Source organism: Ranitomeya imitator, chromosome 3 (genome assembly GCF_032444005.1).
Source record: "Ranitomeya imitator isolate aRanImi1 chromosome 3, aRanImi1.pri, whole genome shotgun sequence".
NCBI classification, from domain to species: Eukaryota; Metazoa; Chordata; class Amphibia; order Anura; family Dendrobatidae; genus Ranitomeya; species Ranitomeya imitator.
In genome coordinates, this window is record NC_091284.1 from 817,346,460 (window position 1) to 817,369,727 (window position 23,268).

A 23,268-nucleotide genomic window follows, 5' to 3' on the forward strand; every position below is an offset into this window, starting at 1 on the left:
CAATCTTCTCTCATTATTGCAGTTTTGTTGCCTTTCTTTTCTGAATTTTTCCTCTGATTTTATGCAGATTTGAAACAGAGGCATTAATAATTTTTTTATAGTACAGAAAAGCTTTGATTCGACACTCAAAAATACAACAGCATTCCTTTGAAATGCATTTTTTCAGGCTGCACATAGAAGCCTAGAGAGAAAACAATGGTCCAAAACTGCTCAGTTCAGCTGCGTCACGCACAGTTTAGACCATGTTCACATGTAGCGTAAAGTTGTTCTGTTTTTTTTTGCGCAGAAATTTAGCAGCGTTTAACATATAGTGAATTTACGATATGAATACTGCAACTAAAAATTTAATTTTCATTCTCTAGTGTAAAGTATAAAGTGTAAAGATCAAGCGATCACAGATCCAAGTCCCCAAAGGGAACTAAAAACACAGTAATAAAAAAAAGGCATTTAAAACAAATAAAAAAAAGTCAACAAGTTTAAATTACACCCCTTTTAACAATTCAAAAGAACTTAAAAAATGATATGATTGTATCCAAACAAACCCGATGTATCCAATTATTTTATTATTTAACCCGTGCGTTAAACTCCCGGAAAGAAAAAAAAATAACTTCAGAATTGCTGTTTTCTTGTTTATCGATCACCAGACCTCCCTAAAAAATTCAATAAAAAGCAATGAAAATATTAAATATACCCAAAATTGTATCAATATGAGGGGCTAAAAGTGAACAGCTGAGAGCCTCAATGCAGGAAAGCTTCCAGGAGCTCTCAACCCAGCAGACTAACCCCTGCACTGCTAAAAGAAACGTGTACTGTTTAATATGATGGTGAAGTGCTTCTATCCAGTGCAGGAGTAGGAGAAATCAGATGGTGGGGACTTCTGGCTCCTCTTTGTCGCGGTAAACCTGTGACTCCTTTGCTTTCTGTATAATACATAGCACATTGAGTGTTTTCTTTGTTTAAGCTTTCAGCAGTATGAGTTCCAATCTGTCATTAATTCCTATCTTCTACCTATGAGACGACTCTGTTAATTATGTCAAAGTCTACACAGCAAAGCTATTAAGAGAAATGCAGAAAGTGGGAAACATCGTCCTGTGGTGTGTACTCCAGACGCAGGTGTGAATTTTTAGGACCTTGTAAATGGAAACAACAAAAAAAGACAAAAAAATATATAATTATTGGTTTATACCATAATAAAAACGTAATAAACCGTACATAACATGAACATTTTTTGGATGATACATTCTACTACAAAGACATGCAGGAATTTAAAGGCACTTTTGTTCCTGTTTTACATCAGATTAATGATCCAGAATTATTATTATTTTATTTTTTTTACAAAACCTTACAAGCAAAATTTTCAAAAATGAAGTCGGAGAGATCAGAGAATATGGACTTCATGAGTTACAGAATTCTGTCACAACAGCTGCACGGCTTTGACAAGCCGCCTGGAAGTTTAAGAGAGCTCAAATATTGCAAAAATCTCGAGATCGTGTAGTAAAAACCGTGATATTACACGTAGATGGATTCAGCCAAGCAGAAGGCAATAGCACTTAACATTCAAAAATTCTCTCGAAAATATCCATTCCTGTATAAATGGGATTTTGGATAAGCACAAAAGCACCAGCAACGTGTGTCCGAGACAGAACCGGGCGGAAATATTGTCTTTTACTACAAGGGTCTGATTATCGAACAATCCCGGGCCAGATTAGAGCACAAATCATCGCTGTTTTGCTACTTATAGGAATTGTCCACACTGGGAATAATTTTTTTGGAAGTATTTGGGGATAAATATCTACTATATAATTGTCTTAGGGTCACTTCCGTCTTTCTGTCTGTCTGTCACAGATATTCATTGGTCGCGGCCTCTGTCTGTCATGGAATCCAAGTTGCTGATTGGTCGTGGCAAAACGCCCATGACCATTGCCACGACCAATCAGCGACGGGCACAGTCCGGTGGCAAAATGGCCGCTCCTTCCTCCCCGCAGTCAGTGCCCGCTCCATACTCCCCTCCAGTCAGCGCTCACACAGGGTTAATGGCAGCGGTAACGGCCCGCGGTGTAACGCACTCCTGTTACGCCGCTATTAACCCTGTGTGACCAACTTTTTACTATTGATGCTGCCTATGCAGCATCAATAGTAAAAAGATCTAATGTTACAAATAAGAATAACAAAAAAAAGGTTATTCTCACACTCCGACGTGGCACAGTGTCCTCGGCAGTGCAAGCGGCAGGTTCCGGTGCTAAGGATGCTATACGAGAAGGACCTGCCATGATGTCACGGTCATGTGACCGCGACATCATCACAGGGGCCGACAGAGGGTGAGTATATAACTATTTTTTATTTTAATTCTTTTTTAACAGGGATATGGTGCCCACATTGCTATATACTACGTGGGCTGTGTTAGATAGTGCGTGGGCAGTGTTATATACTACATCTCTGTGCTATATACTATGTGGGCTGTGCTATACACTACGTGGCTGTGTTACATATTACGTGGCTGGGCAATATACTACGTGGCCTGTGTTATATATGGCATGGGCCGTGTTATATACTGCATGTGCATGGGCATTGTTATATACTACGTCTCTGTGCTATATACTACGTGGCTGTGCTATACACTACGTGGCTGTGTAATATATTATGTGGCTGTGCAATATACTACGTGGCTGTGCAATATATTACGTGGCTGTGCAATATACTATGTGTCTGTGCTATATACTACGTGGCTGGGCAATATACTACATGGCTGAGCCATATACTACGTGGCTGGGCAATATACTACGTGGCTGGGCAATATACTATGTGGCTGGGCAATATATTACGTGACTGGGCAATATACTATGTGGCTGGGCAATATACTACGTGGCTGTGTTTTATACTACGTGGCTGTGCTATATACTACGTGGCTGTGTTATATACTACGTGGGCTGTGTTATATACTACGTGGGCTGTGTTATACACTACGTGGGCTGTGTTATACGCTACTTGGCTGTGCTATATTTCTCTGATGTATCTGTGCATCATGACTCGTGGTATGTGTTAAAGAGGGGGGCCCACTGAGACAGAAGGACCTGCCATGACGTCACGGCCATGTAACTGCGACGTCATCACAGGTCCTGCGCTGATACCAACCCTGGGACCGAAACCTGCCGTGGACTACAAGGGCTACCTCGGAAAGGTGAGTATATGTTTATTTTTTATTTTTTCACCTGTGACAAACCTGGCTGGGCAATATACTATGTGGCTGTGTTATATACTATGTGGCTGTGCAATATATTCTGTGGCTGTGCAATATCCTATGTGGCTGTGCAATATACTACGTGGCTGGGCAATATATTACGTGGCTGGGCAATATATTACGTGGCTAGGCAATATACTACGTGGCTGAGCAATATACTACGTGGCTGGCCAATATACTGTGTGGCTGGGCAATATACTACGTGTCTGTGCTATGCTATATACTTCGTGACTGGGCAATATACTCCATGGCTTGGCAATATACTACGTGTCTGTGCTATTTACTACTTCGCTGTGCAATATACTATGTGACTGGGCATTATACTACGTGGCTGGGCAATATACTAGTGTCTGTGCTATTTACTACGTCGGCTGTGCTATATGCTATGTGGCTGGGCAATATACTACGTGGCTGGGCAATATACTACGTGGCTGTGCTATATAATATGTGGCTGGGCAATATACTACGTGGCTCTGCAATATACTACATGTCTGAGCAATATACTACGTGGTTGGGCAATATACTATGTGGCTGGGCAATATACTACATGTCTGTGCTATGCTATATACTACTTCGCTGCACAATATACTACGTGGCTGGGCAATATACTATGTGGCTGGGCAATATACGTTTCTGTGCTATATACTACGTGGGCTGTGCTATATACTACGTGGCTGTGTTATATACTACGTGGCTGTGCTATATACTACGTGGCTGTGTTATATACTGCGTGGGTAGTGTTATATACTACGTGGCTGTGCAATATATTACGTGTCTGTGCTATATACTACATGGCTGGGCAATATACTACGTGGTGGGCCAATATACTATGTGGCTGGCCAATATACCACGTGTCTGTGCTATGCTATATACTACTTCGCTGCGCAATATACTATGTGACTGGGCAATATACTACGTGGCTGGGCGATATACTACAGTGTCTGTGCTATTTACTACGTGGGCTGTGCTATATACTACATGGCTGGGCAATATACTATATGGCTGTGTTATATACTACGTGGCTGTGCTATATACTACGTGGCTGTGTTATATACTGCGTGGGCAGTGTTATATACTACGTGGCTGTGCTATATACTACGTGGCTGTGCAATATATTACGTGACTGGGCAATATACTACGTGGCTGTGCAATATATTACGTGTCTGTGCTATATACTACGTGGCTGGGCAATATACTACGTGGCTGAGCAATATACTACGTGTCTGTGCTATGCTATATACTACTTCGCTGTGCAATTTACTATGTGACTGGGCAATATACTACGTGGCTGGGCAATATACTAGTGTCTGTGCTATTTACTACGTCGGCTGTGCTATATGCTATGTGGCTGGGCAATATACTACGTGGCTGGGCAATATACTACGTGGCTGTGCTATATAATATGTGGCTGGGCAATATACTACGTGGCTCTGCAATATACTACATGTCTGAGCAATATACTACGTGGTTGGGCAATATACTATGTGGCTGGGCAATATACTACATGTCTGTGCTATGCTATATACTACTTCGCTGCACAATATACTACGTGGCTGGGCAATATACTATGTGGCTGGGCAATATACGTTTCTGTGCTATATACTACGTGGGCTGTGCTATATACTACGTGGCTGTGTTATATACTACGTGGCTGTGCTATATACTACGTGGCTGTGTTATATACTGCGTGGGTAGTGTTATATACTACGTGGCTGTGCAATATATTACGTGTCTGTGCTATATACTACATGGCTGGGCAATATACTACGTGGTGGGCCAATATACTATGTGGCTGGCCAATATACCACGTGTCTGTGCTATGCTATATACTACTTCGCTGCGCAATATACTATGTGACTGGGCAATATACTACGTGGCTGGGCGATATACTACAGTGTCTGTGCTATTTACTACGTGGGCTGTGCTATATACTACATGGCTGGGCAATATACTATATGGCTGTGTTATATACTACGTGGCTGTGCTATATACTACGTGGCTGTGTTATATACTGCGTGGGCAGTGTTATATACTACGTGGCTGTGCTATATACTACGTGGCTGTGCAATATATTACGTGACTGGGCAATATACTACGTGGCTGTGCAATATATTACGTGTCTGTGCTATATACTACGTGGCTGGGCAATATACTACGTGGCTGAGCAATATACTACGTGTCTGTGCTATGCTATATACTACTTCGCTGTGCAATTTACTATGTGACTGGGCAATATACTACGTGGCTGGGCAATATACTAGTGTCTGTGCTATTTACTACGTCGGCTGTGCTATATGCTATGTGGCTGGGCAATATACTACGTGGCTGGGCAATATACTACGTGGCTGGGCAATATACTACGTGGCTGGGCAATATACTATGTGACTGGGCAATATACTACGTGGCTGGGCAATATACTAGTGTCTGTGCTATTTACTACGTCGGCTGTGCTATATGCTATGTGGCTGGGCAATATACTACGTGGCTGGGCAATATACTACATGACTGGGCAATATACTACGTGACTGGGCAATATACTATGTGGCTGGGCAATATACTACGTGGCTGTGTTTTATACTACGTGGCTGTGCTATGTACTACGTGGGCTGTGTTATATACTACCTGGGCTGTGTTATACACTACGTGGGCTGTGTTATATACTACGTGGGCTGTGTTATACACTACTTGGCTGTGCTATATTTCTCTGATGTATCTGTGCATCATGAATCGTGGTATGTGTTAAAGAGGGGGGCCCACTGAGACTCTTTCGCCTGGGGCCCTCAAAAACCTGGAGCCGGCCCTGGCTTCACTGATTGGTCACGCCCTGCCACGCACAATCAGCGACAGGCACTCTTTGCCCGCGAATTAGCGCGGAATTTGAACCACGCTTCACTAATTGGTCGCGACCGGCCGAATCCTGTATATAAATTGCATTATTCTGAAATCTTCATAAATAAACTACATACATATTCTAGAATACCCGATGCGTTAGAATCGGGCTACCATCTAGTAATTTTTATAATTTGTTTTCCATCTTAATGTCGCCCCGTTTGTTTCCTATACCTCTATATTGCTGGCTGTAGAATGAGTTAACTGAGGATCCATAAGTGAACTCGTTCTGACGTTCTAATGGTAGAGTTTGTAACTCTTTTACTTTTTATTAAGCTCTTCTCAAGTAATTTACAACCACGGGCCACATAAAGTTAATCGTCCCGGTAGATAATCGTCCCAGCACGAAGGGGTTAATATACCCTCCCAGCAAATGACAGTGTGTGAGAGGCAAACACACCTCTTTATCTTCTGCATAGACTGGCAATTAAAATGCAGCATGCTTGCAGCTGCCACTAGAGGGAGCTCACTGCACATTGTCAGTACGCTGAACTCAATGATTAAACAGTAGGTGGTGAGCTCCCTCTAGTGGTGGCTGCAGGCGGACAGAATGTTGGCTTTTTATTTTTAAAGAAATTGCTTGGCACGACATTTTAGACCTAAGATTGACATGTTGATTAAAGACAGAGATTTAGACATTACCCTTTTTTTTGTTGCCTCCCACTTTTCCTTTAGTGCTGACTGTGATTGACACACTGAAATGTAATATTGAATGCTGGCTGTAGAAATGAGTGGCTGTTCATATAACACATGGACAGGTCCGTTAAGGGATACCCTTTTTTCCATGAGATCCATAGTTCTTAAAAGGCATAGAAATCATTCTGGCTTCCTGCAGCCACCACTAGAGGGAGCTCACTACATGCTCTGTTGTCATTGAGTTCAGTGTATACACAGTGTGTAGTCAGCTCCCCCTAGTGGTGACTTCAAGCAGCCATTATCTTATATTTTTAATTAATGTCTATGTGGGGGAATTGGAACCTAGAAATAAAAGGGGCTGAGAAACAAACTATGGACAAGGAATATTTTCTTAAATATTTCTTAAATATTTTTTTTAAATCTTAATCCCTGATACAACCCATTTGATACCTGTGCAAATTTATTTTTGCTATTATGTGTTCTAAGGATATTTTTTTATTTCTATTATACACTGTATGACATACTTTTTATTACTCTGATTATTGTTTTATTTATTCTGATTATTATTTTATTTTTATTTATTTTTAATAATTTTATTTATTTTATATACATTTTTTTTTTATATTGAACTTTTCGACTATTTCCAGGTCTTACACAATATATTGATGAAAAAGGAAAATTGTCAATTCCTGCCGGAATGACAAAACTTGCTAATAAGATGCACAGACAATCCTCCCCCCCCCCCCCTCCCCCCCCGCTATGGCGTCCTGTGATATATTACATAGTAACTACCTGCTGGGAAAGTGTTAACGACATGTGAAGAAAAGGTGACACAACTGTGTCGCATCCAGGCGGTGATAGATGAGGCTCATTTCATTATTTATCTTGTGTACACTAAATTAAGTGTCCAATGCAAAAAAAACAAAAGCAAAAAAACCTTTCCAGGAGCAGCAACAGCAGTGCCGCCATTGATTTCCACCCCTATCCATTGTGTAAGGAAAGTCCATGGAGGGGACAGGAGGACGTGACTTTCTGCTGAACACATAAAACATGTCTCCTGACTTGGCAACTAATTAATTGCTTTGCACATAAGATAAGAAGTATTTTCTTCTCTGTATTATACAGTTCCTCTGTTATTCCTCCTGGAAATGTATGAATACATTGTGATCCTCTTCTCAAGGTCTTCATCTTTTGGTCATAGCAAGGAGTGGTTACAGAGTTTCCCTCGTTCTGGAGGACCTGTTCTGTGTAATACCTCACTTCTCCTGCGGGGGCAGTGCAGGGAAATTAAACACGTATTTAACCCTGCTGTTCTGTTGGTCAAAAATGACCGACTTTGAACTTCAATATTCTTTAAAATATTCAAGATGCGGCTCTGAAACCCGTGGCCGACCGACCCATCCTCATTTAAGTCAATCAACCACAAGTTTCAGAACCGCATCTTGAACACCCCAAAAAATACCTAAGTTCAAAATAGGTCTCCCCAGACCGAACAGAACAGCAGGGTTAATCCCTAGTGATCACTTAAGGTCCCAAGAGACACTTTAAGATCCGCTAAGTCAGGATTGTCTTAAGCAGTGACCCCCTTTAATCCCCAGTTTTTGAGCATTTTTTTTTTATAACTTTTTTTTCCATCTACATAGCCATATCAGGGCTTTACGTTTTTTTTTTTGGGATACCAGTTGTAGTTTTGTTTTACACCATTAATTTTACCATAAAATGCTTAAAACAAAATTGTAGTTTGGTGAAATGTCGAAATAAAAATAAAATCCGCCATTGTTTGGGGTTTTGCTTCTCCGGCATCAATTATGTAGTGAAAATCACCGGATGACATGATTCTCCAAATTACTGCGATTACAACGGCACCAAACATGCATGGTTTTCATTATATATATTTTTTTTTATTATTATTTTCATGTTTTTGGTTTGTCGCCATTTTCCGAGACCTGTAACTTTTTTTTATTTTTCCTGGGCGAGGGTTTGTTCTTTTGAGTGTTTAGCTGCAGTTTTTATTGTGACCATTTTGGATGCATCAACCCCCCCCAAAAAAAATGTCATTTCTGACTTTTTCTATATTTTTTTTCTTTCAGCTTTACCATATGCATTAACTATTTTTATATTTTGATAGATCTGATCTTTTTTTTTTTTTTTTGCATTGAGGAAAGGTTGGGTGACTTCAACTTTTATATCTTGTTTCTTTTTCTAATATTGTTAAAAAGCTTTTACTTTTAGTTTTTTTTTTTTAGTCTACCCTAGGGGACTTGAACCTACAATCGTTGTACTTCAGTATATAATGAGATTAATGGTCTCTGAAGCTCAGCCATTGGCTGGGCTTCATAACAGCACCAAGATGGCAGCAACTGGGGGCCTTTAGTAAACCCTCAGCTGTCATGGCAGTCCCATCAGCACCCAGCGATCGTGTTACCTGGAAGTGAACAATGTGCACCAGAATGGACCTCTGCCACAGATCGCACCCCTTAGATGCTGCGTCAGGTGGTTAAACTGCAGCTGCTCTTAGAGGGAAGTGCTGGCTGTATACCACAGCTGGCAGCCACTGTGCATTTTGCAGGTTCAGCTCCTGAGCCCGTTCTATACATGCGCTCGCGACGTCTGCTAGATCTGTACAGCGGATGTCAGGAAAAGGTAAAAGAGGTCGTTTTGCTAAGTAAATATACTTTATTATCAGGAGGATTCCTTCGTTCAGGACCTATTAACTAAATGAAAGAAGAGTGGGAGGAAAAGTGCGTGTTTCACCCTGGAGGACCCGGCATGCATAAACAGTCCATTGACTTCAATAGCAATTGTGTAATACTTCCTTTTTCCTGCGGCGGTGCTGCAGGGTAATTGAGCACCTGACAGATTACCGCTGATTGTTGTGATTTCCTGTGATCAGATCATAATAGCGGGACCAAAGCTAAGAAAGTAAAAAAAAAGAGAGGCGACAACCAGTTTAAACTGGACAGAAAACAACGACTTGATGATATTTATTTTCTTGGTGGGATTTTTTTTTTAATTTTAGGGGTAAAATGCCCTTTAAATTCGTAATTCGTAAAATGTGTTATGTATTAAAGCCCCGTAATATTAAACTCATAAATCTTTCGAAAAAATTAATATAAGACTCTCCGGCTGCCGTCTAAAATATCGTATCTCTCAGCATATGGAAATGTAAGATTTATATATTGGGAATGTGTACCACAAGGTAATCACACCAATAGATTTCATCTCTAGTGCACGCAGGCGACCAACTAGAGTGATGTATCTATTATTCATGAATTCATTATATATTGATATACGTTATAAAAAATGGCTACGTTTGGGGACGGGCGACGTCAGAGAAGCCGAATTACACGGAAATGCTATATATAGACCAATTCATCGGTAACCTTGGACTCGGAAAAGTGGAATATTCACAAGAAATCAGCCGATTCACAACGCGTCTGTCAGGATTTTTTTGACAAGCAGCACAGCAAAAAAATATATCGTAAAATATATATATAGTATATAAATATAAAATATGCCCTACAAGACCCATAGAGCCCTACTCATCAGTTGTATTTTTTGTTTTGTCTTGTGATATTGGTTGCCTGTTTTTTTTTTTTTTCGCACCAAATTTTTCATTACGGCGCTCGGGGTTCATAAATAAAAAAATTTAGCTTTGACCTGGGGCAGACACAAACGTAAGAAGGGTCCCTGTGCAAGAACTGTAGATAGGTTCTTTACGGTCTAATAGCTTTTTCATTTGCAGCTGAAATTGATCCCCACGGTGGCTTCACCGGTTGCACCAATTCTTCCCCTCATGGGCAGAGTATTGAATGGGCCATCCGGGCAGCTATTACCTCTTTCTGTTCCTTCGTTGTGGTCCACCTCCGTCCTCCCGGCAGGGACGCCGACACACTCACCGCCTCGGCCACTCGGCACTGTCCCCGTTCCCTGCTGTGACTTCCTGCTTCACTGGGCCTGCATGCGCCATGCAGGTCTCCCGATGGAGCACCAAGAGCACTCGCACGCCCTGATTCTAAAAGGAGCAGCACATGAACTTTAGAAATGCTTCCAGCCAAAAGCTGGGAGGCATCATCAGGTATTTAAGGCACCCTTCCAGTAGGTAGGTGCCTGAGTCACTCCTGTAGTTTACTTACTTAGTGTGTGTGCAGCTAGTATCTTGCCAAGTCCCTGTCCTTGAGTAAAGTGTTGTCTAAACAAGAACCTGGTCCTGAAACCCGTGTTGTCCGAACTAGCACCAGTGTCCGTTCTGTCTAGAGATCCATAATCCATATCTTCTGTACCAGTTCCAATGTCTAAAGAAGGAAGGAAGGTCCTCCATCGGCAAGATTAAGGTTCTTCGCTAAAACGCGTCGGTTTCTACACATGGAGGCCAGCTTTTATATTTCTTATGTTGATATCATAAAAGGCGATTTTTTTTTTTTTATCCAACCGGATTATCCGTTTAAAAATTGAATATTTGCTGCTGGAGAATCTTCCTTCCTTCTTTAGCCATTTTCATGTCCTTGACTGTGACGGCTCCGTACGGCTCCATTTGACCCAGCAAGGTGCTCCTGGATGTGGTGAGCTGACTTCCATTTTCCCTCTCCCTCTCTGATGGCTCCGATATCTGTTATACCAGTATCGGAATCCTGTCCTGCCAGTGACTCCAAGTCCATATTCATGACTGCGATCCTGACCCATGAGGTCAGCTGCTGCACTTCCCGGGGACTGCCCCTGAGTGGTACCTGGTGGCTACCTGCAGCACAAGCCTAACTCCACCATCAGGAGCTCTGGCAAAAACTACAGTTAGGGCCAGAAATATTTGGACAGTGACACAAGTTTTGTTATTTTAGCTGTTTACAAAAACATGTTCAGAAATACAATTATATATATAATATGGGCTGAAAGTGCACACTCCCAGCTGCAATATGATAGTTTCCACATCCAAATCGGAGAAATGGTTTAGGAATCATAGCTCTGTAATGCATAGCGTCCTCTTTTTCAAGGGACCAAAAGTAATTGGACAATGGACTTTAAGGGCTGCAATTAACTCTGAAGGCGTCTCCCTCGTTAACCTGTAATCAATGAAGTAGTTAAAAGGTCAGGGGTGGATTCCAGGTGTGTGGTTTTGCATTTGGAAGCTGTTGCTGTGAGCAGACAACATGCGGTCAAAGGAACTCTCAATTGAGGTGAAGCAGAACATCCTGAGGCTGAAAAAAAAGAAAAAATCCATCAGAGAGATAGCAGACATGCTTGGAGTAGCAAAATCAACAGTTGGGTACATTCTGAGAAAAAAGGAATTGACTGGTGAGCTTGGGAACTCAAAAAGGCCTGGGCGTTCACGGATGACAACAGTGGTGGATGATCGCCGCATACTTAATTTGGTGAAGAAGAACCCGTTCACAACATCAACTGAAGTCCAGAACACTCTCAGTGAAGTAGGTGTATCTGTCTCTAAGTCAACAGTAAAGAGAAGACTCCATGACAGTAAATACAAAGGGTTCACATCTAGATGCAAACCATTCATCAATAACAAATATAGACAGGAAAACACCTCAAGAAGCCAGCTCAGTTCTGGAAAAGTATTCTATGGACAGATGAGACAAAGATCAACCTGTACCAGAATGATGGGAAGAATGATGGAGAAGAAAGGGAACGGCACATGATCCAAGGCACACCACATCCTCTGTAAAACATGGTGGAGGCAACGTGATGGCATGGGCATGCATGGCTTTCAATGGCACTGGGTCACTTGTGTTTATTGATGACATAAGAGCAGACAAGAGTAGCCGGATGAATTCTGAAGTGTACCGGGATATACTTTCAGCCCAGATTCAGCCAAATGCTGCAAAGTTGATTGGACGGCGCTTCATAGTACAGATGGACAATGACCCCAAGCATACAGCCAAAGCTACCCAGGAGTTCATGAGTGCCAAAAAGTGGAACATTCTGCAATGGCCAAGTCAATCTCCAGATCTAAACCCAATTGAGCATGCATTTCACTTGCTCAAATCCAGACTTAAGACGGAAAGACCCACAAACAAGCAAGACCTGAAGGCTGCGGCTGTAAAGGCCTGGCAAAGCATTAAGAAGGAGGAAACCCAGCGTTTGGTGATGTCCATGGGTTCCAGACTTAAGGCAGTGATTGCCTCCAAAGGATTTGCAACAAAATATTGAAAATAAAATTATTTTGTTTGGGTTATGTTTATTTGTCCAATTACTTTTGACCTAAAATGTGGAGTGTTTGTAAAGAAATGTGTACAATTCCTACATTTTCTATCAGATATTTTTGTTCAACCCTTCAAATTAAACGTTACAATCTGCACTTGAATTCTGTTGTAGAGGTTTCATTTCAAATCCAATGTGGTGGCATGCAGAGCCCAACTCGCGAAAATTGTGTCACTGTCCAAATATTTCTGGCCCTAACTGTAGATAGCCAAGAAACCATGCACCTCCTGGTTAAGCTTTGCTCATGGCACAGTGGGTCTATGATTCATGTGTGGGTCCATGCTATACTACTCCTCATCCGTAATGCATGCCATCATACTTTACCTGTGAAGTATAGGAGCCTCGAGATTATTTTCTGAGTTTTGTTCTATAGATCCATAAGGGCAAGGGAAGCATTTGGTTCGTCCATGCCCTAGATTGGTTGTGCTCAAACGTCTTCAGATTTAGGAACCCTCAACCGACTGCAGACTCAGTTAGGAAGTCTAAAAGAGTTCTCATATATCTGTAACATCACCAAGATCCTGGAGATGGCATCATCCACCCTGATGTTACCATGACTAGGTGACATCATTAGGTTTATGCATCATCAACCATCATGGAAAGAAGGGAGTAAATGGGGACGTGGCATAGCTACTTCAACAACCCATATGAGCTTCATCGAGGGGACCTCTCCAACGAGGAAAGCTAATTATCTTTGCTCTCGAGGACTTGAATGATCCTCATATTCTATGGATGGAAACTCATCAGAATATCCTTCATTTAGGGCTGGTTTCACGTATCCAACATTCCCTGAGTACACACCAAAATATGATCATATCTCCTGACAAAGCTCAACAGCCTTGTAGGCATGTGGCAGTTGAGCTCAGGTCAGAAGTATGGCAGCAAGTTTGGATATTGCAGAAAGTGAATGTTGTAGGTGTGAAATCAGCCAGATACTGCATGTGTTTGGCCAGCCGAGGTTTCTTAATGGCGAAACCTGCTATTTTTCAGGAGCATTATCATCTGGTCTCACAGTAACTCCATCAAGGTCTGATCTATGATGATACAACCTCTTTAATAATATCATCAGGTTGTATCTTGGGTCATCCTCAACCCCTTCTACATGGCAAAGTGATTGGAAAGTCAGCAAAAATTTTTGTATATGGGTCATAAACGGGATCCCTTTTAACCAGTCAGGTAGTGCATGCTTAGCTACGCCCCCAAGGAATTTGGGAAGACCACCCACAACCATTTGGTTACTCTAATCAAGCTATGTAATAAATTCCTTAAATGTGTCTTTAAAAAAAAACAATATTTTTCACAAAAACTTTATTATCATGAATCATATTTAATGTTTCAGCTCGATCCGAAAGTCGAAAATCTTGAATTCAGTTTTTATCTTCTGAATAAACACGCTGGTTTAATTTACCGCTAACCAAATGCAAATATTTTTTTTTTCTTCCCCCTCTGTAGATTTCCCTGTGATATTTCCACATAAGAGACGACGTTACGTCTTGGGCTGGATTTAAAGTTTACTCGACGTAAATGAAAACTTTGGAAATTCTTCTTGACTTTTCCCAAGGCGATGTAAGTACCTGCTGAACTTCAATGGACCTTACAAAGTTATTTTGGCTTCGGGACGTGCGGGTTTTGGAGACGGTTGTATGGCGGCTCTGCCTGATTGCTTTTTCCAGCTATTGTATCTTTACATGAAATGTCATTGCGTCTGTACCGAGCGCCGCGTACGTAGTCACCCCTGTCTGCCGTCTTATCAGGGACTCTCTGTCTCTCCTGTCGGTGCTATTTGCAGGTTTGGAATCTAGGCAGTTGTCATGCTTGCTGGATCTCTATTTCAAGGGAGGTAATTTAAATTGCTCTTCCCCTGACATTTTGGCGAGTTGTCTGTGATGTGGATGTCTGTAAAAAGACAAGGATTCTCCTTCTGCTTGGATCTTGGGAAAAAAGTTTCATTTGTTTTTTTCTTGATTCTGTTTTATCTTTCTTCTTCTTTTTTTTAAGTATGAAAGGTTTGATAAAATGTTGCAGGCAGTGGTAAGATATCATGTCATATTTTCAGAGCACAGACTTCCAATATGAAGTCCTCTTAACTAGGAGATTGAGTTATTGCACCCATTACGTGAAATGGAGAATGTCAAACAGTTTCTTCCCGGCTTTTGGTTGTGAGTGCTCCTCGGGGGAGGAGCATATGAAAAGCCATTTCCTTGTTTTGATCTAGGGGAGGGGCATATATAGAGAGTATCCTCCCCCACTGAGTTTCCTGCTGTATTGACTCTTATTTATTTATATGAAGTATGAAAGGTTTGATAAGGTGTTGCGGGCAGTGGTAAGATGTCATGTCGTATTTTTAGATCACAGTCTTCCAATATGAGGTCTTCTTAAAAAGTATATAGAGTCATTGCACCCATTATGTGAAATGGAGAAGGTCAAACAGTTTCTTCCTGGCTTTACTAAATGGTTGTGAGTGCTCCTCAGGGGAGGAGCATATGAAAAGCCATTTCCTTGTTTTGATCTAGGGGAGGGGCAAATATAGAAAGTATCCTCCACCACTGAGTTTACTTCTGTATTGACTTTTATTTATTTTAAGTATGAAAGGTTTGATAAGGTGTTGCGGGCAGTGGTAAGATGTCATGTCGTATTTTTAGAACACAGTCTTCCAATATGAGGTCTTCTTAAAAAGTATATAGAGTCATTGCACCCATTATGTGAAATGAAGAAGGTCAAACAGTTTCTTCCCGGCTTTTCTAAATGGTTGTGAGTGCTCCTCAGGGGAGGAGCATATAAAAAGCCATTTCCTTGTTTTGATGTAGGGGAGGGACAAATATAGAAAGTATCATCCCCCCACTGAGTTTACTTCTGTATTTACTCTTATTTATATTAAGTATGAAAGGTTTGATAAGGTGTTGCGTGCAGTGGTAAGATGTCATGTCGTATTTTTAGAACCCAGTCTTCCAATATGAGGTCTCCTTAAAAAGGATATAGACTAATTGCACCCATTAAATAAAATGAAGAAGGTCAAAAAGTTCCTTCCTCGCTTTACTAAATGGTTGTGAGTGCTCCTCAGGGGAGGAGCATATGAAGAAGCTATTTCCTTGTTTTGATCTAGGGGAGGGGCATATATAGAAAGTATCCTCCCCCACTGAGTTTCCTGCTGTATTGACAATGTTTTTTTTACAATGTTTGTCATTCTATTATGAGGCCCTATTGAATTTGAGACACAAACAGCATGTGTACTATTAAAGAGAGAAATTGAAGAGCTAAAATAAGTTATTTTTAAAGGGATCGTCCAACTGCCCAAAACATTTTTTTTTTACAAGAGTTAGGGAAATGGGATAAAATAATAAAATAAGCCATACTCGCCGGTTGTAACCTTTTGTGTTCCGGACGGTCCTGGCCAGGATATAAAGTGATGACATCCTGCTGATATCTGCAATATTTACTGCTGAAGTCTGTCATTAGCTTCAGAGGTCACGCGACTGGTGTGTGTGCACTCACCTGAACACTGGAGCCAATTACAGGCCTCGGCAGTAATGAGTCAAGGATATCATCGGATGCGTCGGAGCTAATACCCCGTTCCAGTCTCCTGACCACTACAGGTGACTGAAGACCAGGAAATGATCGCTTTCAGCTGGACAGAAACCAGCGAGCAACCTGCACTGGAGTTACTGGGGTCACTGCTATACATAGTGGTTACAGAAATTTGGAGAGACTGTAGATACCCCGTTTACCGATCCACGGAATATGAAACTTTTGGACTTTGCTAAATGGTTAAGACCACCCCTCCGGGGAGGGGAATTTGTAACAAGCTATCCACTGCCTTCAATTGGTTTTCAACTTAGTTTTCGATTTATTTTTACAGCATTTTCTCACAACCTTGACTTTATTACTCTGAACTTCTCAAAACTAGATATTGTTGTAGAATATTAACATATTTGGGTTTTTCGGTGTAAAGTGTTATTAAAGCTGTGACTGAATAAATGGGGAGCCAAAATTGGTTCATCTACCCAAGTTGCAGGAAATTGTACTATAACTCCAATTCTAAAGGGAACCTGTCACACAAAAAAACACTATTAACCTGGGGTTAATCTGCAGGTTAATAGCGTTACTAAACTGCCCGGCACCAACACTTAGCTGAACGCTGCAGGGAGAAAATTAACTTTATTCCCCCCAACCACATTTGGGTTTCAGTCACAAGGTCTTTGCTGGCACGGGTTTAGTCACCACTTTGAGTATGCAAAGCGATGGCTATAACCGCACCTCTGGCACTGACTGACACTCGCTCTGCATTGGGGCCGGCTGAAAACCGAATGCTACGGGGGCAATAAAGTTCATTTACTCCCTGCAGTGTTCAGCTAAGTGCGGGTGCCGGGATGTTTAGTACCACTATTAATCTGCAGATTAACCCCATATCTGCAAGGTGATTGCACTTTTTTATGGTGACAGGTTCCCTTTAATGAATAGTTTGGAGTGCTCCTCAAGGGAGGGACAAATGTAGCAAGCTGTAAGCCCTTTTCTTTTTTTATATGCTTGGTTTAACTTTTTTCTTTTATGTTTTCTTTTGGTCTTTACTTGACTTTATCATGTTATTGACAACACTGTTTGATAAAATAATGTTTTAGATAATATGTAACATTAGTTGTATTTTACAATATTTGGGCATCTATGAGAAGGTTTTATTGAAGCTAAGTGTGGTAAAATATGTGTATATATATCTATATGTGTGTAGGGACATATGTCTAGGGTTATATGTGTGACTAGTGATAAGGTAACATCTGTCATGAAGGCAAGTCTCACCTAGGTGTTAATAGGTACTTCCTTGGGACTAGCAGGAATTCTGTCTCCATATCCCACCAGGTCTGGCTAACGCCAAGAAGAAAGGAACACTTGACACCCCCTAGCGCTTTGAGGGGAGATGCTAATTGCGGCTTGAGGGTTAGCTATCCCTGGGAACCATCTTACACATGTGTCCAGAGGAAAATAATATATTCATTAGTAGAGCGGCCGTGGCCCAATCAAACAGACCGCAATTAACCTGGGAGGCCGGTCTAGAAACCTGACCTCAGACCAAAGTTATAAATTTAGGCTGCAGACAGAGAATGGTGTTCACATGATGGGGGCAGCCTAAGAAGCTGGTGTGATCCAATCTACATTCATCCTACCCTCAGGGAGCAGAAGCAACTACCAGTTAGATAATTTCTGTAAGTTTCTCCTCTTTATTTTATACTGTTTTGCATAAGTTGTATGTCTTTTTATTATCATATTTTTCTACCTTTTTCTTATTGTAAGCATTGAACCTTTTGTTATTAAAGTATAAAACTTTACCAAGTTGAACCTTGAATGTTCTAAAAGAATCCATAGCCTAAAGGTGTGTGAGCCTCATGAGTGATAGGCATATTTTTATTAGTATTGTTAGTTCCGGGACTCATCGCCCGTGTATTTGATGAGTGGTGGCAGCGTGTATGAGTGGGTGTGTGGCCTGGGTCAATGTGTGATTTATGCTCCCATTACAGCATAGGACAGAGGTTGAATGCTGGGACTGAGAGTGGGGAGATAGATTAACCCTTGCAGGCACAACCCCAAGTCACGTGTGAGAGCAGGCACATGACGAATAAGTGACACTCACGGAGAAGGGATCCGTGACACCAAGATATTAGGAATAACTGCCTCTTGTAAGGAGACCCCCCAATGGGAAAATTGGTCATCTAATGAGTTCAAGGAAACAGGGAGTTTTCATGTAATTCCACTCGCGCTTTGCTATGTGACTGAAAGTGTCCTCAGGGGAGGGTCCAATGTAGTAAACTGTACCACCCATTCACCCATGCATCTTTTCTTTAGATGACAGGCAAAGAGATTGTGTTTTTTTTACCTTACCTAAATGTCTCTCTTGGGCAGGGCCATGGGGAAGAATGGAAAAGTTTGCCATTAGATCGGTTGCCTTAAGACATCTAGAGCTGATCCCGCAAATTTTGGGTCAAGGGATGGGGCTACAATTGCAGGAAATGCCTTTATTCTACCATGAAACCCCTAGAACTTATTATGAGCAAGGAAAGACTAAATGTAGGGTCCCCCAACTGCAGGATGCCAATATGACATTGGGTTTTCAGTTGAGTGATGGCCATAGCACGTTCTCTGTGGATAAATTATTGTTATGACCGTTAAATAAAATTATCATTTTATTCAATCAAGCCTAGTTTGTTTTTTCGTGAGCCTCACCGGCATCTTGTGATTTACAGCGAGCCTGACAAAACACGGTGGCTCGATCCTCGGCGCTACTCTACGGGGTTTAAATGAGGTCAGGTACAATCGAGGCACGTGGTGCCAACTTACTCAAGATTATGCACAGAAGACGCATCGAGGATAGCACCAAGGGAATCGTCTCAGAACATCTGACCTAAGAAAAAAAATATTTGAGTCTACGGGGTTACCGTGAGGCTAATTATCTTGTAGTTATTTCTACTCTCGCTAACCCGGGAGGTCAGGAAGCAGATATGAGACGAGCCATCGGCCTTTCAAAGCAAATTATCATTCATTTGTGTTAACTTGTACCAGAACGGAGGAGAATGCAAATTAAACCCTTAACTCCATGCAATTTTAATATTGTACAATTGTCGCCTGTATTGTGACACTGAGTACTTAAGTGTATATAATTTACCTATAATGTATCGTCAGTGGAGCTCAGGCCCTCAAGGCTTCCAGTCGATGAGAAATATTAACTATTTATTGAGTGTAAAACCAATAAAAAAAAATTAAATTTTCAGCTTTTGTCTCCAGTTGAGGTCCCAAAAGTCCTAATTATCTTGTATCCAGATGCTAAATAAAAAGCTCAATGGCCCCAATGCTAAACCTATAACAGGACCTCATGGGCTAAGTGTTAGTTTCTACTTATGTGGCAGATGGGCTTTTGGGACCCCTCACGGTCTAGGTGTAACTGCCACCTTCACATCTCCCTATAAGCAACACCTTTGTGGCTACCTATTTCAAGAGGTGTAGCGTACCGCAGCTAGTCCTCTACCCCTGACATCACGGTCAATAGATGTAGGACACATGGGCCCTACAAACATATGGGCCTGATTCATTATTGCATTTGTTCCTTTTTTTTTCTTTTTTGTGTGTCTTTTACATTTTTTTATCAGCATCTTATACTTCTTTAGATTTGACGTCTTTTTAATTTCACCTGTTTCTTATTTTATTTTAGGGTTTTCATATGTTTGTCTCATTCATCAATTGTGACTTTTTTATGTACTTTAGTCTTTAAAACACTGATACAATGTACTTTAGTTTCCCCCTTGAAGTGATTTTATGTCCATCTAAAATTTTGCTGCATTTTAGCGGGATATGTGACCTTTTATTCTAAAAAGGTGTACAAAAATTAAAGACAAAAATGAAGAGCATTTTTATTCCGTGCAAAATTCCAAAATCACGTGTGCTGGTTTGAAAAATTTGGAGCAAAATATTGTAAAAAAAAAAAAGAAAAGTGACTTAAAAAAAAAAAACGTAAACCCTATAGGCCAATTGTCCTCTTGTATGTTTACAAATGTTCATCACAAATTATGTCCATTATCAAAGTATTCTGACGATTATAAGATATGAATGTTATTAGCACAATCCATTTTTTTTTTTTTTTTTTTTTTTACTAATGATGGCCCTGTCTTTGCCCTCAAGGCCTTTGGAAGGAAGGACAGGTCATGCAGATAGTATGTCAGTCTGTGGCCTACAAGTAAGAAGCACAAGTTAGGAGCCTAACCCCAAATATGAATAACATGCTTTCCAATTGTCCTGGAAGGGTTGAGAGGCTCACAGAAGAAAGGAAAACCTACTGACAAGAGTTGAGCCTTCCTGGTTCTGTACAAGCCTCCCTCGACGCAGCGCTGCCCCAATGTTTCCTTTGCTGTGACCCCGAGCCCAGGCATCTATAGATACACATTAGCAAGTATGATTCCGACAGCTATACAGGAAAGGGTTCTTTACAGTTAGAGCAATCAGACTGTGGAACGGCGACCACAGGATGCAGTAATGGCCGACACTAGAACAGCTCTCATACAGGGACTGGAGGATTTCCGCAATACACATAACATTGTGTGGTATAGATAAATTACTGACAAAATGTGCAATTGGGGGAGGAAGGTTGAACTTCATGGACCGAGGTCTTTAACCTATGTAACTATGTAACTTGGCTGAGAGGGGGCATGGCAGAATGCAGCCACCAAATTTAGGCCATAAATGTGGAATAATTTATGACGGAAATGTATTCCGGCGCATGATTAGAGTTTATTCCGTACATTGCCAAATATCCTCAAATTCAATAAACGCTTATTCCCATCTTCATAAATTGGCACTATTAGATAATTTTTAGCAAAAACAAGCAATTTTGAAATTTATCGCCTGTTAAAATTTTCAGCCGTTCTTAAGATGTTGCCACTTTTGTTTACAGTTTGTTGCCCAGGAGACCGACCACTGCTGCTAGACGACAGAACATGAGCAGTATTTACAAGCTTTTTTCTGGTCTGCTTGTAAGCGCTGTTTTGAAGCCGGCCAGGAGATTAATCCCAGGTAGCTTCAGTGCAGCGCTTACAAGCTAGAGCGCAGCAGTGGTCGGTTTCCTAGGCAACGAGCTGTAAACATAAGAAAAATGTTAATATCTCAAGAATGGCTGCAAATTTTAATAAGCAGTAAATTGCAAAAGTGCTCTATCTGGTAATATCCATCCATGGGGATGGGAAATAACCCTTGGAATTACTCAACGATCAAGCACACTTTAACATATAAACTGCTCAATAACACTTTATCCTCTGGAACATCTTTGTTCTGTGTTTCCAGGGTTCATTAAGGGTCCGATACATGGCGACGCAGGGAGCGTGCTCGCTTGTCATGTTAACCTGTAAGCACATTGATCGGATGCGGCACAGACTAGAAAGAAGAAGCGGCACAGGCGGCGGCGCTGACATCTCGCCGGTGTGAACGGTTTTTGAACTGTGGGAAACACAGACAAAGAGATGCTGGATTCCGAGCGCAATGAGATATAAGGGATTTATACAGACATAGGGGGGAAAAAAAGAAGAAAAGTATGGAATGTTAATCTCCGAGCGCGGCGCAGATTAGCACAGTTTGGGGGCGGCCGGTTGTGTATTATGGCGAAGGATTCCGTCTGCGTAACGTCCGCAGCTCTATAGGAATTGGATTTATTCGCTTCTTTTCCCTGGAGATTATCGTCTGTAGGGTATTTTAGTCTGATGATCGTATTCTCTGATCACGGTGTTATCTAATAAGATATATATTAAGACATGTGATATTAGTAGAGCAGTCCGGGCTGGGAGCTACAGTAGCAGAGGGAGCAGAGCTCAGAACACTGTCCCCTCGAAGATGATATGGGTAAAGATTAGATAAACTTTCTTTTTATTTTAAAAACGTCGTCCAGCATGGAAAGTTCTGCAACTTGACAAATAACTTTATTTGGGGGGTTTATCTTCCTTCCTGTAGAAAAAAAAAACACAAAACAAAAAAAACATTACATGTAAGCAGCTTCCAAACCGCGACTTTTCGCAAGTCTGATACCAAAATCAGCTCTGCCTCATCCGATAAAGTTCTGCTACAAGTGATACCTGAAAAGTTCAGCTCTGCTACCACAGCTCTGCTGCCTCTGTTATATTCAGCTCTCTTACATCTAAACTAAACTCTGCAGCATCGGATTGATCCAGCTCTGCTGCCTCTGTTATATTCAGCTCTCTTACATCTAAACTAAACTCTGCAGCATCGGATTGATCCAGCTCTGCTGCCTCTGTTATATTCAGCTCTCCTACATCTAAACTAAACTCTGCTGCATCGGATTGATCCAGCTCTGCTACCTCTGTTATATTCAGCTCTCTTACATCTAAACTAAACTCTGCAGCATCGGATTGATCCAGCTCTGCTGCCTCTGTTATATTCAGCTCTCCTACATCTAAACTAAACTCTGCAGCATCGGATTGATCCAGCTCTGCTGCCTCTGTTATATTCAGCTCTCTTACATCTAAACTAAACTCTGCAGCATCGGATTGATCCAGCTCTGCTGCCTCTGTTATATTCAGCTCTCCTACATCTAAACTAAACTCTGCTGCATCGGATTGATCCAGCTCTGCTGCCTCTGTTATATTCAGCTCTCCTACATCTAAACTCTGCAGCATCGGATTGATCCAGCTCTGCTGCCTCTGTTATATTCAGCTCTCCTACATCTAAACTAAACTCTGCTGCATCGGATTGATCCAGCTCTGCTACCTCTGCTATATTCCGCTCTCCTACATCTAAACTAAACTCTGCTGCAT

At 41.3% G+C, this 23,268-nt stretch overlaps 1 protein-coding gene across 1 annotated transcript in view; it reads left to right on the forward strand.

Annotated features, from left to right (window-relative positions):
- The window catches only part of TENM4 (teneurin transmembrane protein 4), a 1,627,060-nt gene that overhangs the window by 563,722 nt on the left and 1,040,070 nt on the right, over window positions 1-23,268 (forward strand). Inside the window, exon 3 of the mRNA XM_069759344.1 lies at window positions 14,426-14,539. The gene's annotated coding sequence lies outside the window, so the exon portion shown is untranslated. The remainder of the gene's footprint in view (window positions 1-14,425; window positions 14,540-23,268) is intronic.